Source organism: Poecile atricapillus, chromosome 12 (assembly GCF_030490865.1).
Source record: "Poecile atricapillus isolate bPoeAtr1 chromosome 12, bPoeAtr1.hap1, whole genome shotgun sequence".
Classification (NCBI taxonomy): domain Eukaryota; kingdom Metazoa; phylum Chordata; class Aves; order Passeriformes; family Paridae; genus Poecile; species Poecile atricapillus.
The window spans coordinates 6109459-6133643 of NC_081260.1; the positions used below are offsets into that span (position 1 = coordinate 6109459).

Sequence of the window (24185 nt, forward strand, 5' to 3'; positions counted from 1 at the left end):
TCCTTGTTGTACATCCTGCTAGGATCTGACAGTGAAAGTAGATACTATCTACATGAGCACCCCTTTTCCTGTGTTTTCATCCTCTCTGTGACTGTCTCACCTCTTTCCAGAAACAAATTACCAGAATATACCTGAACAACTGTGTATGCTACCTCTGTAAATTAAAAAAATAGTAGCTGGACCATTTTAATAGCCTCTTTCCTGGCAGGCACATTTCATCTGTCATAGGAATCTAATTCGGAGGCACAGTAGGTTTCCAGCCATTAGCAGATGTTGTAGGTTACATTCCATTCACTACCCTTGGAAAAAATATCCAGCATGTATTCTAACAAAGGAGAACTGTGCTCTTGGAAAGAGGCTTGCCATGCTATAGAACTCCTGATTTAAAATGTTTTTCAAAAAGAAAAAGATGCAAGAAATCTTCGTGTACCGGGAGGGCAAGAAAGCAAATGTTCACACTGTTTTCACTTCCCAGTATATAAGGGCCACTTCCCAAAGTAAATGAAAAATGAAATTAGGACAGAATTCTAGTGTCAATAAAATACAGTCTTTTTTGTGCCAGTGTCTTTCAACTGAATTTCAAGCTATGCTTGCTTTCTTCCCTGCTGTGTTCCCCCTCAACTCATACAGCTCTTACCTCACTGGCTCTTACCTTCGAGATAGAATAGAAATCAAATTCAGGGGGGTGTTCTCTTCCTTTCTTTCTCTCTCCTGTCTCCTGTAGTGCTGTTGTGATCCCTAGAAGATGGAAGAGAGGGTTTCCCCTTCAGTTCCCTTGAATTCAGGGGGTAATAATGGCATTTACCACTGTGTTCAAAAACCAGATAAATGGCAACACCCAGGAGTCTGAAGGCACACTGTCAGTCAAGAGAAGTGTCAGTCTTGCTCTTGGCAGGGTGTAGCTGAGGGCAGAAGTGACCAGGTGTCCCAGTCACTGGTGACAGCAGGGAGGGGACTGCACAATGGCGAGGGAACAGCTCAGCTTGACAGCCCTCCCCAAGTGTGAACAAGCCCCAGGTAAAGCCCCTCACTTGCAGCATGGGGCTGAGGGTACAGTTGTTGTTTAGTAGCAAGAAAAGAAGGCTCAGGGGAGACCTTTTTCCTCTCTACAACTACCTGAAATGTGCCAAGGTGGGGGTCTGTCTTTTCTCTCAGGCAGCCAGGGACAGGACAAGAGGAAATGGCTTCAAGTTCACAGCTACAGGGGAGGTTCAGCTTAGATATTACGAAAAATTTCTCCACTGAGAGAGTGAAAAACTGGAATGGGCTGCCCAGGGAAGTGGAGTCCACATCCCTGAAAGTGTTTAAAGAAACTGGTAGAAGTAGCATTTGACAATCTGTTTTAGCAGGCATGGTGGCATTGGTTGAAGGTTGATGATCCTGAGGTCTTTTCCAACCTCAATCATTCTGTTTTTCATTGGAGCTGCCAGGTCCCCCTGCACCATTGCACTGATTTCAGGCACACAGAGGTGAGGTGAGAATAAACCCTGTGTGCTGTAGGATCTGTAGCTCTGGGAAGCTGTTGGGAATTGCTGGAGGGCATGCTGTACTGTTGGGAGTCCCAGAGGAGCCTCACTAAGATATCAGAACCCATTATATGGAAGCTCTATTTCCAAACGCTTGCAGCAGAAATCTCAATGTGACAATAACTGGGAATTATGACCCTCGGGGTGGAAAGCAAAATGTTCTGTTATTCTGGGAGGAGGTAATGGATGTCGTCTCAGCTGCTGTGCTCTGTGCTGCAGCTCTTCTGCCGGGATCACCGCAGTGCAGAGGAGCAGGGAGCCCCCTGTGCTGATGGTGCTCTCACTGGAAGCCACAAAGGGCTCTGGCCCTTGCTCCCCCTGGTAGCTCAGGCGTGGTGTTTGTGGAACACCTGGCAGAGAGCTGGGGGCATCCAGCTGATGGTCACTGATGTTCACTCTCTCTCTCTCTCTGCCCTGTCATGTGCTCTTATTGTAGTTTTGCAGATTTAACACTCTGGGCTTGATCTTAAGACTTCACAGGGATGTGAAGAATGATTAGAAAATGATGTTTTTGTAAAGTTATATGATCTGCTTTGGTATAGGTACCACACAATATTCAGCTAAGGATTATGCAAAAAGGCACTTAACAGAAGAGATTGAATGACCAGATATCCAGGTTTCTAAAAGCTTATTGATCAGCCAAGACAATGCAGCTAAAGTGCTTGAAATTAAAAATCAGCCTCATATTTTCTTATATTAGCAAAAGTTAAAGTGTAAATCAAAAATGCACTTATAAAAAAGTAGGATTTTCAGATCCGGAGAATGATTCTTATTGAAATGGCTTTCTCATTTTGATTGTCTGGCAGGCTGAATAGGAACTGCAAAGTATTCTTTTCTGAAAGAGGTGGGACAAAGGTATTGGAATAAATTTTTAATTGTCCTCAAGTATGTATGTGTGACTGCACTCAACTACTGTTCCAACAGAGGATAAAGGCTGCTCATTTCTCCAAGGTGGTCATTTGATTTTTTTTTTTTTAAAAAGAGAACTGGAAAATTAGCCAAAATGCCATAATTTAAAATAGATGTGACTGTGTAGTGTTCAGTGAGCAGATCATGACAGAGCAATTTGAGCCAGAGATAGCAGGTTAAATAATGTGTGGTATTCAGCTTTCTTTCCAATTCTTAAATCTGAAACCAATGTATGTAGATGAAAACCATATGAGACCAAAATGTCTTTTTCTCCTTTTTTTAATAAAAATTGATTTACAATATCCAAAATCAGCTGCACATATTAGATATGGATGATTTCCATTTTCCTACAGAATTAATGTGGGGGTTTCTTATGAATATTTATTTCCTGAGATTATTCAGAAGCAAAGACCTATTTTTAAATGAGTAAAAACTTCTGCTAAACAGAGGAAATATCTTTTCTGTTCTCTATCTACAGGAAAGCTTTCTGTGGCAGTGGCCCAATTTAAGTAATAAGACATTTTGAGGTGGTCTGTATTTGGGATCATATAAAGTTTAAAATTAGAGCTCAGATAGTATCCAAGATTTTTTTTTAAAGATAGATTTTTAGGGAGAAATCTTAAATATAGAATACCATAAGAGCCAATTTTATACAATGGTCTTTGTTATCTGGTTAGGCTTCTGTTCCCAATAAGAGGAAGTGGGCAAATATCTTCTATATTACAGGAATGTGTCCCTTTTAGTTACACATTTCAGCCTCACCTCTAGTTATGCACTGCTTCCTGTAAGGCTTATGCATTGATAGCCCTGCCCTTTGTAGTTTTGCCTGCAGTGCCCCTAAGAATGAAATAAAAAAATCTTCATAATGTGAGAGAAGCTTGAACTGGTGACAGACAGGAGGTAATGAGGGCAGGTGGGCAAGTGCTGGGGTCCCTGTGCTCCCTGCAGAGCCTCGGGACAGAGAGGGGTGCTGAATGCTGGGCACACTCAGGAGGTCCCTTCTGAGTAAGCCCATTGCATTTGTGCCTCTGTGAAAGGGCTAAAATATGTGCACTTGCAACATCTTTGTGCTTCAGTGCCAGCACCTGGATCTCTTTGGGTATAAGAGAGGGCATAGCTGCTGATTATGTGGTACTGCTTGTGTTAAAGCTCTTGCAATAAGGGGTCTAAAGGAAATTGGCATTGAAGCAGCAGGAACAGAGATTTAGCTTAGCCTGCCTAACCTATAATAATCATCATCCTGTGTCTGTTAAACAATGTTATGCACAATTCTACTTAAAAAGCAATAATGTCTGTTCCTGATAATGTCCACTTTTATTAGAAACTGTGAAGACTGACATGCAACATTCTAGATTTGCTGAATAGCATTTTACTAATAATTTATTGCAATTTAAGGTATAGCATATTCAGAGGATATGCTTCTATTATTAGTTGCAGTAAGAGGAATATTCTTGATGCAGTTAGTATAAAGATGACCATTTCTTACTGTTTTGAGTACTTGCCCTCAGAATGCAACTGCTGCTCTTCCTCCTTGATGTGAAGTTTTTCTTGATGGGCAGAATGCTGCTGTGGATACTAAAATAGCTCATAGCCAGACAAGACCCTACAGGTTTAATAACGAAAACACACTTTGAAAGCTGAATACTGGGACAAGTGCTGCCAGGTGCAAGTGCTTCCATGCTCATGTATTCTTAAGGTTAAACAAACTCATAATTTTGTGCTTCAGACCCCTGATCATCTTGGCTGTGCTGCACTCATTCCGTTGTGTCACTGTCTGACAAGCTCAGCTCTGGACAAAATATTCCAGCTGAAGTCTCACAAGTGGCAAACAGGAGGTAATAACCCCCATATATCAGCCACTACTCCCATTTCTGTACCATCTGCAAACTGGGTGTTCCCTTGCTCGCCATGCAGGCTGTTATTAAAAAAACCTGAGAAATGTTGGGCCTGGTATTGAAGCATCAATCCCTGAGAGATCCCACCAGCAACTAGCCACCAGCTGGACTTTGTCATTTTTCTTGTTTCTCTCCTTGTGATTAGAAATGGGTTTGAGGAAGTCTTGCTGCATAATTTTCCCACAGATTGATTTTTCCTATAACTTTCTCCTTTTTCTTAGAAATGGGTTATATGCCTTTCTCCAGTCATATGGAAGTCCCTGAGCACCACACCCTATGAAAGTCTGCTTCCTTGGGACCTTCAGCTGCACCCCATCTGCTTGCCTGGATTTGTATATTGTTCAGTCCTGCCAATAGCCTTCTTCATTATAGAAACACAGGATTTATAGTGTGATGGAAATGCAGTGATCCAAAACATTGTTAAAGCTTCTGATTCTGCAAATAGGATTTTCTCTTTTTTTAATCACTTGTGTTGCATCAGCTTGTGCTTCGACAGATGGTTAAGCATCCCATAAGACTAAAATAGAATATTGGGAATATGTCTTTATCAATACCAAAGTCTAGTAAACAACCTTCTCTTCCCCACATCCTCTGGAAAATATCAGGCTTAGCTTACTTATATCTTGTAATGCTGTTGCTGATAGAAATGTGTGAATGGCTGCTCCTGTAAATGGATAAGATAAATAAGAATTACTATGTGGCTAACTGACACATGAGAAAACTAGCTCTGCTGAATCCTTGATCAATGCTTTTTCATAGGAAATATTTTCTGCTTGTTTTCAATGGAAGTTTGGCTGGCCCAGGGAGCTGGTAACATTATTCCACATCTTTTCCTTAAATCACTACTTACAGGCCAGACTGGCAAAGCAGTAACCGTGAGGTTTTGCTCTCTAAAGACTGATTGATGGCCTGTGTGAAATAAGTTTGTTCTCTCAGTATAGCTACTAGTGGAAGAAATTCATGTCATAACAACAGCATAACAGCATCACAGTGTATTGTCTCTGTGGAAATTCAACAAGAAAGTGAGGACTGATAGAGCCTGGAAATTAATTACCTTTCTGCTCTAGAGGGTCTTCTCTCAAAACATGAAAGGGTGAAAAGGCATCAGTGACACCTTAGTGATCATCCTTGTATTTAAAACATGATAAACATCAGAATATTCTCTACTATTTCTTCTGTTCTTTAAAACTACGTTAGTGATGATAAATTCATCCACATTTCAATATCAAAGGGAGAAGATTGTACCAGATGAAAAGGAAGTTAATGAACAAATGCCTCTACTCATTGCATGTGCTATTTTTAGAGCTGAGTGGAATGAGTGGTTGGGGGGTATTTGTTTGTTTCAGGGGATTTTTTTCCTTTCTTCTTATTGTCATCAGTAGACAAAAAATTATATAAAGACAAGAAATGCATTATCCCTGTAACACTGCCCAACATCCATCCTCTATTCCAAACAGCTGCACCAGTGCACACAAACTCCCAGCCCTTCTGTGACTCCTGCAGCTGGTTTCAGATGGAAATGTCTGTGTTGAAGTCCATCGTCGTGCACTGATGACAGGTTCATGTTGCATTGCTGTTGAAAGAGAATGTGATTCATTGCTGTGCCTCCAGATATTACAAATGTGCTGTTGTATAAAGGCGAGATAGTCGTGAATTCTCCCTCTCTGCTGCAAGCCCTAGTGCACCATATGCTGAAGGATACTGCATTTTAAGCTAATAATGAGAAACAGCATAATAAGGTCAAAGCAGTGATGATCAAACTGAACATATGCTGTGGCATATTCCTACTAAAATGAAGACCTCCAACTATTAATGTTGTTGTTACCAAGGCAGAAATATTTTTTCCAGGACATAGTCCTGGTATACTGTAAGAAAATCTGACATACAGGCTCCAGGAAGTGGGTATCAAATGATCTGTAAATGCCTTCAGTATTAGTTAATATTTTCATCAATAAACTGGAAAAGAGGTAGAACAGCAGCCTAATGGAGTTCAATGACCTGTTGAGAGAGTCTTTTAAATGTATCTGGGGAATGGATAACATAAAAAGAAATCCAGGAGAAAAAAAAGAGAGAAGTATGCCAAGAACTTACTGGTGGAGAGACCAGATTTTCCCTTTCTTTTAAATAGGATAGAATACAACATTGCCACTTTGAATGGCATCCTCTCTATTCAGGGGGTAAATGCAAGAAGGAAAGTGGAAATTTTACCTAACAGCATAATGTCAGCTGTATTTAGTTGTTTGAGGGCCCACCATATTAGAATATTTTGATTCAGCAAAACCCTGCTATTAAGAAGTTACTGTGAACATTGCAAAGCAGTTTGTCTCCATCAGTGCTATTTGATAGGGATACAGTGTGGAGAGAACCCCTCTTCAGAGGGCAGTTTCCTCAGGCAAGACCTCACTCTTGCTGTATGTGTTCAGTCAGGTATTCTTTCACCAGATGTTTCTGATTTTTTCATGCTAGTGCATTAAACACAAAGCTTTCACTGTAACCTCTTCACTGAGAGCAGACTGTCAGAGAGGACTGCATAAAAGCAACCAAAGATAAAAACCTCATACAAATTCAGTGTTGACTTATAGCTAAACTAATTACATTTACTATATAAGTAAAACTTGCTCTTCAGCTTTATTTAGATTCTCTAAATAAAGTGTTGAAGGACAGTTACAGAGATTTGACTTAAAAATAACTAGAAATTGCTTCTAAATTGCTAGACCTTTTAGGGGATCTGGCCAATTTTAAAATGGTTGTGGGAAACTACACAACTATGAAAAAATATTTCTACAAATCTGTTGGATGCATAGAACATTCACCTTTAAATGTATTTTAGCTTTTCTAGAAGTAATATTTATACATGTCAGTTGGCACTATTTTTTTTTTTATATACTTATTTCCTTTAAGTTAAAGTCAGCATTAGCAGTCAGATTCCTTTTAGTTATCCAAAGTGTCTGTCTGTAAATACATTGCTTTAAATCTGAGGTAGTTTTATGGTGATAGGCAGGTGTGAAAGATGAACTTCAATGCAAATTTTTGAAGTCCAGCACATGGCCTGGAACTGGTTCTGCTTGCATGTGCCCAGTTACATTTGCATTCTCCCAAAATGCCAAGTGACATTTCACTGCCTGTAATCTCAGACACATTTGGATAATTACCTTTTGGGCAGAGCTGCTTTCTCACATTGTTCTTTGCCCAAACACAGTTGTGAGAATTGTCATGTTTGGTTATGCTACATTGCTTCCTGTCAGGAGAGCAGGGCACTGGTGAATGATGAGCAGCCCTGCTGTCCTGGGAGTGCCATTAGTACCTCCATGTGTGGTGAGGAATTAGCAAGGACCTGCACAACAGAGATTCCCATGGAGGGGTTTTCTCTGATTTCCTTGTTTCTATCCTGTATCTCAAAGTCTGGGATTTAAGAGATAGTTCCCATTCTGTCTGCATTTACTGCTTTACATATTGCCTTATTCAAGCAATTTTAGAACAGTGCATAAAGCAGTGCAAGCAAAAGCATGAATGTGCATGGACAAATGATTGTATTGGAAATTAATATTCATTAGCTTGAGCCACAGCTGTTTCACTTTTTTTATCTCTTGCCAGTTCCAAAATAAAACATCAAGAGGGAAAATATATGTTTCTGCCAGTTTTAAAGGCCCAGATGCTTAAAAAGTGCACTAAGACATGAGTACTCAGTGGCTTTCAGTTGTCTGTATCACACTGAACATATATCCACTGTTTTTCTCACATTCATTCAGGGCAGGGGGAAATTCATGCACATGCCTATTCATGCTGTTAAAAACAAGATGTTTCTAGGAAGTTTTCTAATGTTTGCTACACTTGCCTTTTCCATGACAGGGGGAAAAGCAGCTTCTGCCTTATCTCTGTCTAATCTTGTTGCATCCTGAATATCAGCCATCTTGGATAATATGTCCTAAAACCATTAGCTGATCGTTTAATTTTTAAATTCTGCCACAAGTGTTTGAATGCAGCAGATGATTAAAACTGTGGCACACACCATGCAAGAAGAACCTAATTGCATGTCTTTTTTTATTTCAATGCATTGATGGATATAATTTCAGCCAGTTAATAGGGCAACACAATATCATTATCTACGCTTGATGTAAATAGGAATGTTACAGGCACATTTCCTAACTTTTCTGAAACCACAGGTAGAGCAAGAGATAAAGTGATGGTATCTTTCATTTTGGTTTTCTCTGCAAATATAAGCAGAATTTTACTGTTTCCTCCTGTCTGGGAAAATGATCTCCAAAGCCAGCAGATGCTGATGCTCTTTGTTGATGAACTTTCCATGCAATTAGAGCAGAACAGGAAGACTTGCTGATTCAGCTTTCATAGCTCATCTCAAGGCACCTATCAGAGATCATTGCCCTTGAGACACCTCATGCTTCCATTTGTATTTATCAGTTGGCTCCATGAAGGTAAGACTGAACTTTGTAATTTTTTCATATATGCTTGCTTTTCAAAAACTGGAAAGAAAAAAACGAAAAACCCAAAATGTGTTAACAGGAAAATTAACACCCTTAACAGTGGTATTATACTGTGTCCAATAATTCATGAAATATGAGGTAAGGAGGAGCTTCCAAATGACATACTTTGCCATAACTGAGACAAATGACCTGTTGTTTAAATTTAGAGGATGTTGTTAGTCATTGTCTGTGTCTGAAGAGAAAATTAAAGCCGTTGCCTGTTTTATACAAGTCAATCACCTTTGAGACTCGCTTCGTGGTTTCAGGTGTTGAGGGGTTTTTGTTTGTTTCCTTCTCCCCCCTCCTTCCCTCTTTCATTAATGAAGAATAACTTCTGTTGCTTGACACCTTGTACATTACATTTCAAAATAACAGCCTTGAAATATATATATATATACATATATATATTTTATTTTTAATGGTGAAGAAATAAGACTTTGAAAGAAAAGGTCAACGATAATAGTGTAGAAGTGAATCCCTGCAACATAGCATCAGCAGCAATTTGAGACATAAGTGACCTTCAATTTAATTTCTATTGACGTCAAATTCTTCTTCTAGAGAACAAGGACAGTACATGGCCTTGTAAATATTAGTCTCAAATAAATTCACCTTTGCTGCAAGCTTTTATATACTAACACTCAGAGTAAACAAGTGCTATTGCTTTGAGGTTTATAAGATTTTAGGAAGGTGCATTTGATAAAGTGTGCAGTGAAAAAATCATAAACTTCTTGAATTTTTTTTTTTTTTATTTCTTGTTTTCTTGGTGACAAATTATGAACGAAGGATTTCATATTAATAATTGCATTTGATCTTGATATATTTACTTTATTCCAGAAAAAAATTACCAAACTGGTGCCTCTCTTTGTTCTATGTACACATTTAAAATAATTCCATGTGAGTTGTTGCCTGCTTATATGTTTAAATATAATTATGTTTTCTCTTTACATCCTCAGTGGAAGTAATAAAATTCTAGCTTTATAAGGATGCAATATTGTTGCCTTCAAATATGGGAGAGATTTTGAAGTGGGAAGCTGTGTTATTACTGAACACTGGTTTTGATAATTTGATGAGTTGGAGTTCTGACAGACTCTTGAACTTCTTAAGCCATGTGTTTCTGAAGTTGCAGTGATAGTCAGAGTGGGAGGGATGCTGTCCTTCACCCACTGTGGAAAAACATATGTAGCTGGGGAAAAACTGCTGTCTGAATCACTGGTTGTTTCTTTATTGGGCTTATTACTTTATATAGGACTACAGCATAAATACCAAATAGAGCCCATCCTGATTTTAAAGTGCCCAAGAAAGAATTTACAGCTTTTACTAGAAGACAGCCTCACATTTGAAGACATAATCCATTTGAACTTTTATACTAAACCAACTTAAGTTTATCGAGATTCAACTTCCAAATCTCCTTTCTGGATTTACTGTTTTCCAAATTCTGTCTACTTACATGAATTGCTTTCCCTTTTTCCAATACACCATTCCATCTAGCCAAATTAGAATGGTCACAGCCTAACCACTGATCCAAGGCAATTTTTGCAACAGTTTTTTATTGTTCTTCAGCACTCTGCTACCTTTAAAGATATTAAATAGCAGAGATGTGGGTCACTCCCAGAACCCCAATATACCCATCCTAAATCACTGCTAGTTCCTTGTTAGGTAACTTTGTCTGCTCTCAGTTCATTCAGTGTTAAATGAATTTTAAATTCACTAGATACTATACACCAACACCAAAACAATCATATAAGTATTCAACCTATGGGAACAACAAGCACCTGGGATAAAATTTGCTCTTCTATTTTTTCTCAGACGCAGAGGATTTAGCACTTTTCTTGCTGAGCATCAATTGCTTGAGATTCAAGAGGTTAAAATGACCTTGAATAAGCATCCAGGTTTGTTTTTCTGGAAGCTGTTAAGCAGACACCTACACTTGAGCCACATGGATAGCTCCATACAGGATTTTGACTCTCCTGTGTACAGTACTTTCAGTTCTTTATGTAGCTGTTCAATGGGTCACTCTGCTCCTTTGTGGTTTTCAGAGAATAAACTGGAACTAGAGAAGTTCTTGGCCCAGCTCAGGTGTTCCCATCCTTTGGAGACTCTACCAAACTATTTCAGCTTTGGTTAGGGAGTCAAGTGCATCCATCAGAGAGAGGAAATGGCCTCAGGTTGTGGCAGGGGAGGTTTAGGTTGTGTGTTAGGGAAAACATCTTCATTGAGAGAGCTCTCAAACATTGAATATGCCATCCAGGAAAGTGTTTGAGTCACCATCTCTGGAGATATTTAAATAACGTGTGGATGTGGCATCTGGGGATGTGGATTAGTAGCGGCTTGACAGTGCTTGGTTGATGGTTGAACTTGATGTTCTTGAACAGACTTTTTCTATTTCTAAATTTATTCTGATTTCTAAAGCTAACTGCCTGGTCTGGAAAAGTGGTTGATTTGAATATGCAGATGGAGACAGTCTCTTCTAAGGTATCAGCAGAGATTTCTGTGATTCTTAATTAACTTCAGCATTTAAGTGGTAGGTTTTAATTTAACTGAAGTGTTTTAATACTTCCAAAACTTATTTTTATTACTAAACTTGCTTTTGAATGTAATTCACATAAACTTAGTAAAATCTTCATGAGGGACTGAAGCTATTTCAGGGTTCACAGACAGGACAACATTTAGCAGAATTTTCTTGCCTCAGCATTTGCTATATGAATACCAATGAGAAAAGGACAATATTTTGCTTTCTCCTTGAACTCTGACTGCAGTCTAAACTTGGATTATTTTGATACCAGCATCTTCCTTTTTTAATATATACATATGTATGGGGAGTGTATGAAAATAATAATAAAAAAATTACTATGTTGTCCTGATCCATGGTCATGTCTCCTGGCATTTCATGATTCAGTAGCTGTGGAATAAATTATCTGCAGTGAACTGACTTACTTGTTGAAGAATGTGACTTGCTGAAGAATGTGTAGGAGGGGGGAGAAATTAGCATATATTGTTACTTTATACAGTGCTAAGCCTGAATTTCAAGGAGACGATAGTGTATTAATTTTTTTCCTAAATTGATATTCATGCTAGACAGCAATGCCATTGTTTGTAAATTATGTCACCTAACAAATCATGTGGGTGCTTCATTCAGTACAAGAGCACTCTAGGAGCCATGGACATATTATTAGAATGGGTTTAAATGCTTAGCATATCGTTATTGCCAGGAGAACATACAGATCTGAGCATGGTGCTGATGAGATTATTAGTCATGTTGTGCAGACCAAATATTTTTATAGCTAAATCACTACCTGTTCAAAGGAGTTAATTTTTTTTTTCTTTTAATATGAGAAGCAGCAACAGTAAAAGATGGTGTTTAGAATCAATGTTGTCTTTCCTACATGAATTCATTTATCTGTCCTTCCTTATTTCTTTCCTTGGCCCCTGTTTTAAAGTTTAATTTGTCTTGTTCTGTTATTTGCACCTCAATGAGGCAGAGATGCAAGGAGAACATGATTTATTGCCGGAGATAAACATGAGCTAAGAAAAGCTTTTAGGCCATCATGAAAGGGAAAACTTAGAGATAAAAAGGTTGAGGTGCCACTGCCATTATTCATGTTAGGGCAGTAGCTCAGCACAGATGGGCCTTTTGCAATTTTGGTTTTTTTTAAAGCAAAGTAAGAGATAATGCCCTTTCTGAAGAACTTTTTCTTTAATTGAAATAAGAATAGGTGAGAAAATGGGATAGCCCCATTTCACAGATAAGGAACTGAGAACAAAGAAATCAGTGCTTGATTCAGTGTCTACATGAGCATGTGTTTGCTTTCAGACTGACTAGCTCCATTTCAATTCACCACTGTATTCAGAGTGACTTTTTACCAGCTGAGGATCCAGCCCAAGTTCTCTTTGTATTAGTTTGTCTAGTCCATGAAGAGTAGCATCCTCCTTCAGCTGCTTTTTTGCTATGCTAATGAAATACTGTAGATTTTAAACATAGAATTGGGTTTTTATCAGTCTGCCATATGTTTTCCATAGATAACTACATGGTCTAATTGGTTTGATTCAAACTACTGACATCAATATGCAAATCTGGTTGAATGGAATGTGTTTATACTGCAGCTTCCTTCTGAACCATTGATTGAAATATGAGTGCTTAAAATAGATTTGTGGGGAATATTTAAGTAGTTTGCAATTGTACACATTTTGTGTTGCCCATGCTGACTCGTGTGAAACAAATAAGGAAAGCATCCTGGTTAGTTGCTCTTCTCTGGCCCAATATGTTTTAGAGCATCTTAATGCTTGCAAGATTTTTAAAATTGAGTTAGAGCAGAAGTGGCATATTTAGAAAGATACGTATGTATGCTTCTGTGAGGCTAACGCTATGTTGTGCTAACTCTGCAGAGATACTACTGGAGGATTGAGCTTTCTGACACTTTTAAAGTATTAGTTACCTTTCCTTTTAATATTGCATGGTTATGGTGTTGTCCTGAACGTCTGTCTTGTTTCCTCGCTGTACTCTGTCCTTTCTTTCAGCGTCCTTCCCCAGTCTGTTAAGGCCAGATACCAGGTGGCCATGCCATCCAATTATTTCCATTGGAAGGGCTACCAGTACAATATTTTACTGTTCATTTCTCATTACCACAAAACATCCCATTTCTGTGCAGGAGTCAAAAAATGTTTATGCTTGCATCTCTGGATTGCTACAAAAATGTGCAGGCTCAGTATGTAATCATAAGTGACTACAAAATTTCCAGTCTTACTGGAAGGTGCCTGAATTTAAACAAAATCGTTTTGTAGAGAAGCAAAAATGTGCACAAGCTAAGCAAAATTTTAAATACATTAACTCAATTTTTTGACATTTCTCTGGCAGGTTTGTATGATTTGGTAGCAAAAAAGCTGCCCACTGATTTCTGACTATTCTTTATTCAAGCAACATACATTATAAACAAGTAAAAGAAATTTCTCATATACAACAAAATATAGATGTTATCACCTTTAGTAGTTCATGTTATATAGCCATGTTTTCTGATCATAATTCAGTATCATTATATTAAATAGATTGTTACTAGTATGAATCATGTATTGATTTCTTGACTTGGTTCTTTTTATTAAGTGAAGAAGCCCATGCCTTCAAGAGCCACATTATGGCAAATAAGTATCTCTCATATCCTCACTAAATTAGACTCTGACAATACACAAAGTAGTGAGTAACACTTTTAGCTATTTCAAGCCCCTTAAGAGCTGCTGGCATTTTTAAGTGCCAATTTTACAGAATAAGCTATTGGAGGAGAATCTCAGTTGCTCTTTCAAGAAATGGAAAGGGACTTGAATAGTGAAAAAGACTTGCAAAGCATAATTCCTGAAGGCCAAGTAATCAAACCATAGATAAAAACAGTCAAGTAAATGGCCAGTAAATAGAATTGTAGAACCCTGCTTAAATACTCTTTATATGGGTGTCTTCTGCTTGGAGCCCATCCAAGCACTCCTTGTCACAGCTGCCAGAGACAGGAGGATAGATCATCTTCCTAAATTGTGAAAAATCATTTGATATCAAGTTATGTCTTTTATTGCAGGTTTATAATCTTGGTTTTGTTATGCTAATCATGAAAATAGAAGGAAAAAAAGGCCATAGCCTCATGGTAGTCACTGAGAATTCAGCCAGTCATTTACAAGGGGACAGGGTTTTATTCCTGCTGCTTCGATTCTTTCTTCATGTTCCTGCTCTTCAGATTGAGTCTCTGGTAAAGAGCAGGTTCCATGAAAAGGGGCACTGAAGTGCTGGGACTTAGTCTGAATAAACTCACCAGCCAGGTGTTCTGGAGGGCAGAAATCTCTCTGATGCAAACAGCAAACTTGTTCTTCCATCTGGCTTTTGCTGCCAGCTTCAGGGCGAGCTCCAGGAGTTGAGTTGCTTTCCCAGTGGGAATACTCAGCTATCTTCATTCAGCAAGACAAACATGCTCTTAAACTGCATCTAGCGGTGCTCAGCTGGATTATGCTTTCACATCCTTTAAATGCACCAATTGAGAAAGAAAGTTAGATTGAAAATTCCATGCAACTATGCCAGAAGTTATGTTAAGAAGTGATAGAAAATAAAAATGAATGGCAAATACCTCATTAGACCTTGCTGTGCTTCAGACAAGGCAAAGCTACTTTACTTCATTTTCTACAGAGTTTAGAACTATTTGCTTATGCAGCTGCTTCTCTGTGGGTGGATCTATCGGTGCACAAAGTCACTTAACTGGGGATGTCTATGATTACTGTTCAGAGAGAGCTCTCTGAAATCTGAGGGGCAATGAAGATGATTCTACAGGAAATAGCATTGCAGAATATTGAATTTTAGAAAAGTTTTATAGGCCTACTACAAAATGCTTTTTGGCTGAAAGACTTTATAAAAAGATTAACATTTACAATTCTCCTCCAGACTTTTTCTGAATGACAATGTGCAGCTGTGGTTCAAGATGTTTACAGAAATAAGCACCATTTTCAGGGGTATAAATGTGTAGTAAAATCATTCACATAAAAAAAAAATAGATTTAAAAATACACATATACAGAAAGTTGTATCAATACCAATTTTCTAATGAATCTTTGGCCTCCCAGTGTAAAAATGAGTAGAACTTAATTTAGTGAACATGTATTCACTTGCTTATATTTGTTCCTTTGAGTCATTGTATTGGATTTGAATTTGTTGTCTTAAACTGCAGCTTTTTCTGATAACATCCTTGCTTTAAAAGGATAAAAACCCTATTGATCACTTATAGCATCAAGTAGAAAAGAGTAATATTATGAGACTTAGGACAAGATGGTGATTTCAGCACCAAAAGTAACTGTCTGAATTTTTTTCAAATTATTGGGAGAAATAAATTGACCTGTGTGATAGTGGGTAAAAGGACAAAAATCTTCAAGATACCACTAGTTCTCTGGAGGAAAGTACATACAGATTTATGTCTGTGCTTTCAGCTTGTTAATTTCAGGACACTGTAAGTTGCTGATTACCACTCCACTTCTGCAATTAGATCTGTTTTCACTGGCAAATGGTAAATGTGCAGGCTTCTTGGAGGATCCGAATATGTGTATAAGACAAAAGATCTTCAGAAAAACTGGCTTCCTCATGTTATTTTCCAAACACTTGACATCTTTTAGCAATGCAGCTTCCTATTCCAGAGACAAGGCACAGCTCTGTAGAGCACCCAGCAATCTCCTTTAAAGTTATCTTTGTTTCTATGAAGTTTGGAATCTGACTCTCAACAATAATTGTGCATTAATTAGTAACCTCACTGAGGAAATATGCTCCAACTCCTGCAATGAGAAACTTCTTTAAATTGAAAAGCACAGCAGATTTGCCAATGGATTATAAATCTGAGAACCGTTCTTAGACTTAGAATTAACATTGTAAGGTTATATGCAAAGTAATCCTTCAGATAACATCAAAAATTGCTTCATAGCTAGCATATCAAAGCTAATGTTTTCTTCATTGCTGTATATCCCTTGCCATAAATTTCTGTGTATTAGGTATTCAATTCTAAAGATAAAAATTTGTTTGCTTTATTTGCACTTGTAAAAATGTCTCTCTGTGTGTATATGTGTATGTATATATATATATATATATATATATATATATATAAAATTGCTTCCTGTATTGTCTCTCTGTTAAATTCTATGTTCATGCTTCTACATAAAGACCAGTGCTCTGAGCTGGCTCACAAGGCTGATTAAGCAGTAAAAAAAAACCAGCTAACTTTGCAAAACTGTTCTCACAATCTAGATTTGCAGGCTGAATTGCCACATTTCAGTTGATTGCAACGTGTCCTTATAAATGTTTGTATAAAATTCTGACAGTGTATATTTTCTGGATAAAAATAGTTGTCTGTGTTCTATAACTGATTCATGAGGGTCAGCAGTGAGACAGAAGATGGAAAAAAAATTATATGAGGGACTGAAAATGAAATTGGAATAATGTTGGCTTTGGTGAGGAGACCAAGCTGGGAGGAGTGTGCAGATTTCTGGAGTAGATTTTAAGGGCCTGCTTTGGGAAAACACTTGCAGTCAGTTTTGTTTCTGAGTGCATGTGTCTCTCATATACTGCAATCTGAATTATATGATTGGGAACAAGCATCTGGGTGAAATCTGGTTATTCATCTACCCCAGCATTTCTGAACACAACATTTATTAAAAAAGGCAAAACAAAATATATAAATTAGGGTCTTGAGAAGCAGTGTAAATAGAGATACAAAGAGACTTTTGAACATACTCAAATTCCTGGCATGACTCTGATAAAAAGCAAGCCATTAGGGATCAGAACTGTAATTTAATGAGTTTTTGTAGTGTGGCCAAGGAAAGCTCTGCATAACCATCCTTACAGATTCTTCAACAAATTCCAGTTCAATCAGTTAAGGGTGTTCTAATAATTAAAAGAAAGTAAATTAATAAATGTATCTTGCCTGTCTTGTACAGACGGACCCATAACAGTACAATGATATTAACTGGGCCCAAAGATGGGAGATTTTGTTAAAAGTTCTTGGTATGCATTGATCAGACTGACCATGGGAAGAAGCACTGAGACAGTAAGCCAAGTCTCACATGTTAGCCAAATAAAGGAAGATTTATTTGTGTTTCAGGATATTTTTTTTTTTATCTGAGGAACAATTTTATTTATTTTATTTCTCCAAAAGATAAATAGGTATTTATTTTATATATTAAAAAATAACATTGTTAAGGGACTTATACCAGTGTAGCATTTCACATAAAAAATGTTTTCTTAGTGTGTGTAGTTTCACGTGGGTCTTGGGTCCTCAAAGAGACAGGAGCAGTTGTTGGTTGTTGTAAAGTTGTTCATTGCATGAATATATCAGTCTCAAAGGTGAAGAGTTCAGAGTATTAAAGTCCATGCTAAAAGCTTTCTGGCACAGAGTCCCAATGTTCTGAGCAGTAGCAGCTCCCACACCTTTTTTCTTCTTCTTCTTCTTTCTATTCTCTCTTTTTTCTACCCCAATATGGGGGGATCATAAATCATCCAATCAGCTAAAAACATGATTCTAAAACATTCTTTCTGCACCAATCTGAGCATAATTCTAATGTACAAAAGTAGTGTCAGTTCTTACCCCAATCTATGCATATAGGTTTATCTGTTTACACCAATGATTCTCTCTGTTCTATCTAGAAATGCAAGCAATGTTCTTACTATGGTTTCGTTATGGCTGCAGCAAGGTTAAATTTGTAAAATGTAACACTTCTGAACTTTAAACTAGGCTTTAGGGCTTTTTACTAGCTAACACAGTCTCTTAAGGCACTTAAGATGTATTTCTACCTAAAACTTACACTCCTACTTCATGTCTGTTGGTTAATATATATTTTAGTTTCTCTAAAGGCTTTAATTCAATCCCTGCATTCCTTTCTCTCTCCGAGGGACTCAGAGGCTTCTATTTCATGCATCTATTTCCAACATTAGTGTCATTTACCAAAGGTGCTGGCATACTATCAAAATTTCTCAAATCAAACTATCAAATGAATTGATAACAAATTACTCTGTATGCAACTGGGAGATTTTTAGCCTGCTGTTGACTCAAAACACTGCTGGACCTGGTCTATGTACTTTTTTAAGATGCAAAATATTAGCTTTGGAGTTTATGATTCATTTTTTTTTTTTTTTTATTGGTAAATTACTGAGGAAAACTGTTGACTGTTGGTCGGTACAAGCTGCATGGGATGGGATGAGGTGTCCCTGTTCCAGTCAAGCTTCCAGGAGCTGCTCCTGTCCATCCCAGCTCAGAAGAGCTGTGGGTGTCCACCCCTCTGAGCACCTTGCTCACTAATTCCCAGGAGATGGTGCTCACTTGGTGGTGTTCTGCTGGGGGTTACAAATCTGTCAACAGCTGTGAACAGCAAACTGCTTCTGCAGAAAATCGGGGTGTGGGAAAAATATAGGAGGAGCTCAGCAGCTCACCCAGTCCATCCCTGCTGCAAATGGGATTTAGAGAGTTTGGGCTTTTTCAGTGTGAGATCATCTAACTTTAGCACTTTAGATTACCTAAAAGTTCATATTTTTACCAAAAAGGCCTCTTTGTATTGTTCCATGCTTTTAGACTACTGCTACATATATGGGAAGAGGAATGGAAATTATACTGCAGCTCTTATTAGAGGCATTATTAGAGAAAACACTTGTCTGATGGGTAAGTGCAGTGTTTACCTTTGCTATTTGATATAATAGGATTCTAAAAACAGGAGGCAGAACTGTTCACTTGAGTAGAAAGAGGAGGAAATAGGAATTTGGAGCTTTTTGTGACTCAAAGCTTTGGCTCCGTGCTGAACTGTAATGTATTCACCACACACTGTTGTGGAGATCAGATTCAGCTGCAGCTGTTACAGCTGACAAACACTTTGCTTTAACTTTCATGGTGCTGTTTTTGAGTTTTTCTGTCTGCATCAGAACATTATAAGCAAACTGTTCTTGGGGTGCCTCCTACCTATGTCTAGGAATAGAGTATCACTTTAAAACCACACTTGATCTGAATGTGAAAATGTCAAATTTAATTAAACCACTTTTAAATGTAACTGGTTTCCAAACATTTAATTAAAGGGATCATGTGTTCTTTACCAGACCACTGATAAATAAAGGTGAAAACACTACCACCTGTTAGGCACACTGTCAGTAGAAATGCCTCTTCAAAGCAATGCTTTATGTGCTGCTGTGTCCATGGCAAATATGTTTTTATGAGCCTGATCACAAAAGAAATGAACTGGTCTGCAGGTAAAATCTATCTTTGGATTTTCAATATTTTGCCAGTAGCTGTAAGAATTAAATTCTCAAGCAACTCTATAATTATCATGATTCCTGAACTGGGAAGAATGCTGAAAAATATTAACATCAGTTAGTCAGTAAACAGTATGTGGTTTCAATTTATGATGATATTCTTAGCTCCTATGAAGCTAAGAAAGGAGAAAAAATTAGTTCTTAGCATGAGGCTTCCTTCAGAATTACCAATATACCTCTTTATGTAATGCTATCAGATCGAACTAATTATTTAAAGTAAATTTGTTTCATGCCTTTTGTGAAAGCAGAAAAAAAGAAAAAAAAATACTAAGAGGACTACTGTACCTTGAAACATTTTCTCCCAGATATCCACAGCACTGCAAACCTCACAGGAAATAGTCATAGAAATTTCTTTTCCCTGGTATAATTATATTGAATAACTGTTTTGATTCTGTGATTATGCACTGATATTTCTGATTGATTTTCCCTGTAATTTCCTTTTTTTTTTTTTTTTTAATTTTGTAATAATGCAGGGCTGTTCTCCCTGCCAACAAATTATGATTTTTGTTTGGAAAGGAAATTATTCATTTCCTTAGTGACAACTTCCTGTACAGAGATGTGTGGCTTTCTAGGAACTGGAAATGACTTCATAAAATTTTCTTATGCTTTCCTGGCCCTTCTTCCAAAACTAAAGCACCTAATATCCTGTCTGGTCTGACTTCAAAATTAGTGTTCTTAAACAGCATTTCCCAAGGGTCTATAAAAGTGAGATTAAATGGCAAAGAAATTAAAAACTCTTGTTCCCCTGACAGAAGCAGAATGGGGGTTTTGTTAGTTTGTTCATTCTCATCACTGCTGCATAAATGTGAATTTTGAGTCAAAAAGTTTCAGGGCTGCATATTTTGTGTGTGTGTTAGAAAATGAAAGTTTCATAAAATTGTCTATGAAAGTATTTTAGGGCTATGTTTGGGAGAAACAGGATGGGATGGATGAGAAGCGTGTCTCAGTCGTATGCACAGGAAGGAAACATTGACCACCAATGCACAAAGCCAAAAACTCCAAACAGCTTTTATGATAATAGTAAATTTTCAATGAACTGCAAAACCTTTCATATTAATACATGACATTATGCAAATCAACTTCCTCTTCTTTGAGCAACTAATGTAGTCTGCTCTGCTGGGAAAGGCTGAAAAGACTCCCAAGGCAATGGTAAACATTACTGGAATTATATTACGAATGATCTAGGACTTAAAATTGTGTCTTCTGTGCTCCTGTGAAGTGTTATCTCTGACTGTGCTTCAAGGCAGAGCTGCATTAAAGATGCAACAGGGAGATGCAGCAGACTTCAATGAATTCTGAAAGGAAAGTGAATGGGGAACAGAGTTGTCACATACAGTATTTTAATTGGTTGCCTTTAAAATTTTCAGACAGGAGATACTTCTTTACATAACTCTTAACTTTCATATGGAAAGCATTGCCATGGGAAGCCTTAGAAGACAAAATTATAATTTCAAAGCAAGAGATGAGATAGATGAGTGAAGAAACTACAAACTAAGTTAGGCCAGGTAAAACCTGCAGTTGCAGATGTCCCTGAAATTTAAGTTTGTCAGCTGAGACATCATCTGAAATTAGGGACCACTTTACTCATCTTTTGAGTTTCCCTGACCTGACATTGTTAGACACAAAACTGGAGTAAAATTTTTGTCTTCAAGCACAGTTGTGCACTTAAGTGTATATATTTCCATGCTGTTTCTATTCTATCCATAGACTCATGTTCTTGAAAAGGTTTAAGTTGAAAAAGACCTTTGAGTTCATCAAGTCCAGCCTCTAACCCAGCACTGCCAGGTCCACCATTAGGCCATGTCACCAAACACCATTATTTAATGCTGAGAAAGCCAAAATATTGGGGCACTATAATAAATTGCATTCAAAACTATGGAGTTAAATTAAGGCAAGAAATTGAACATTTGTGTCGGATATCAAAGTGAAGCAGCACTTTAGAAGTATAATTATACCATAAATCAATTTTTATTCCAGAGCTTAGAAGTTTTTCCAAATATTGCCACGTGTACTTCAAATGTAAGTTTTCAGTTTCAATGTTGTGTGCATTAGTGGTGAAATGCAGTTCATTTTACTGCATCAGAGCAAATTCTGTACTGGCTAGGGTACAGTTGTTATTAGGAATGTAATCACCTTTCTCAGTTATTTCATTGCTGTGACTCAGATACTCAGAGATGCAGGAGTTTCCTGTCTCCCCAGATGTTTTGAAGACTCATTAGTGTCTGCAAAGCTATTTAAAGACAAGAACTGCTGTTTGCACGGTAGTAATTATGGTCAATTAATGCTTGTGTTGCATTTATTTGCAATTTTTGAATTAGAGGTAAGGCATCAAGATATATCATTGGTCAGTATCACAGTGAGCTGTGGCTTTCAGTTTTGAGAACCTATCCTGAATTCTTGCACTTTCCTATTTCAGCATAAAAGCTTTTTAATTTCTTTATTATTTTAATGTCAAATAGCTTTGTATAAGTTTTAATTTTGACCAAGAAGAAAATTGCAATTCACTTGGAAAATAAATATTAACTGAGTCAAAGCTGAAATTAGCATTTTTCTTTAGGGCTGCTATCCCTCTGAACCTTTGTCTAGCAATACAAGAAGTCAGAACACTGACTGCAATCACACATTGTAATCATCATAGGAGATACTAACAGATTTTGCCTGTCAATAGAGATTGTGATTTTCTGTTATAAAGCACAAATGCAGAGTCTGAAACTGTGGGGTGGAAAGGTGCAGGAGGAGAAGGAGGAATAAGAACAAGACTTTTTCCTGATTTTGCACATATCCAAATAGTAAAGGCATAGCCTAGCTGCAATAAAAAGAAACAAACATGTTTTAATTTCAAAACTTGGCTACAATGCTGCAGCTGTAATTCCATCAATAGTATGGAAAGTGCATTAATTGGCATACACTTTTCCAGAGTAACTTAAAGTACAGAGAGAACCTGGTCTGTCACCTGCCAGTCTCAGTGTGAATCTAGTTTGTAATGACAGACCATATCCATCACCACTCACTAAGTCATTTTTTTAATTGCTGTCTTTGTTCAGTCTTAGCATTTGGCTGTCACATTTTTAAGAAAAATGGTCCAACTGTTTTGCCACTTGCTCTAAGAAATAAGTTACCCTCAGCATATGGAGGCTTTCACAAACAATATGCTTTCTGTTTTCTGTGCTTTGGATTTCTCTGCAGAAAATTGGTAAAGCTAGTGTGAGATTAACTGAAAATGCTGCTGTCCATAACAGCAGAGCCTGCAAAAACTTCTTCTGCACAGGAGCTTGCTAAGGAGGTGGATTTAATGTGCATCCTGCTTCCACTGAATTTCCTATAGTGAAACAGCACAGAAATAACAACGGTACTGAAAGGCAATACCTGCCAGTGAGGAGATGCTCCCTCCCAGACCTGCCCAGTCCCTCTGGATGCTGTCCTTCTCTCCCTGGGGCACTGCAGCTCACAGCTCGCTGTGCTGAGGGTGCCCTGGATCCCCCTGCCCATGGCACCCACAAAGGTGTTAAACAGCGCCAGCCCCAATCTCATCGTCGCTGCTGCCAAGGCTGCATTCAAAACACTCTCAAGAGTTTCACAATCTAAGAGTCTGTAAATGAATATCTGCCTGTTACTCAAAGCTCCACACTGACTTCATCCAATGCACTTGTGTTAGGAGTGCCAGTGTCTTGTCTGTAGGTCTGTGCTTGAAGATTTTTCAGTATTTTCCTCCTTGAGGAAAAAAAAATATTGAAAAAGGGAAAACAAGAACAGCTCATTTTACTGTGGTTAGGTTCATGTTGCAATCTAATCACCCACCTATTTCCATCAAAGTAATTCAAATTGCTAATTAGTAGGAATTGCTTTGATTTTACTGTTTCTGGTCTTTTTTGACATGTTACATTTTTCAGTGTGATGTGCTTCTTTGCTTGAAAAACATTGGTAACGTTATTAGTTCTGCAAGATGATGGGCTTTCTTCAAAAATATCAGCTCTGCTGTTTTCATGTTATGTAATTTATCATATCTTAATTTCCTTTGGTTTGGTAATTTTTTGTAATTTTTTGCTGTATATTTTATATAATTTTATTTATGTTCAAATACTATTCTCTGGCAAAAATGATAATATAAAATGTCTGTGTAAGCTTCATACAGTACAATTTTTTGATAACTTAAATTTGCCATTTTGCAATTCTAAGCAAACATTAATTTTTATATAGCTGGGTTTAGAAATTTGTTTTACACAGTTCCAAGAAGTTTAATTTTCCTTTCTAATAAGCCAGAAAAATAATAGTCTGGGAAACAGATATAGTTCTTAGAGTATTCCTCTTGGAGGGAGTTTTATCTTAAGCAGTAAGTCTGACATTTCAAGGCAGAGTGTGACATTTTTCATGTAAGTATAGGAGTAAAGGGCTATGATTTGCTACCCTTCTGTGGCTTTTTCATTCAACCTTATTACTTTCAAAGGGGATGTTTCTTGACTATGTTTCAACCAAAAAAATGGCTAATAAGGAAGCTGAAAATGATGATGAAATGGAGATACAGGCAAATATTTTAAGAAGGTACATTTCCTGTCAATTCAGTGTTCACTGAATATCTTCAT

At 37.5% G+C, this 24185-nt stretch overlaps 1 long non-coding RNA gene across 1 annotated transcript; it reads right to left on the reverse strand.

The window, feature by feature from the left end:
• Positions 1–2711: 2711 nt before the first annotated feature.
• Positions 2712–23113, reverse strand: LOC131583789 (uncharacterized). The gene is made up of 3 exons (XR_009278594.1): positions 22972–23113; positions 14598–14801; positions 2712–5903 (listed from the first exon to the last, which is right to left on the reverse strand). It is a non-coding gene; the product is annotated as an uncharacterized LOC131583789 (long non-coding RNA).
• Between the last annotated feature and the right edge of the window lie 1072 nt (positions 23114–24185).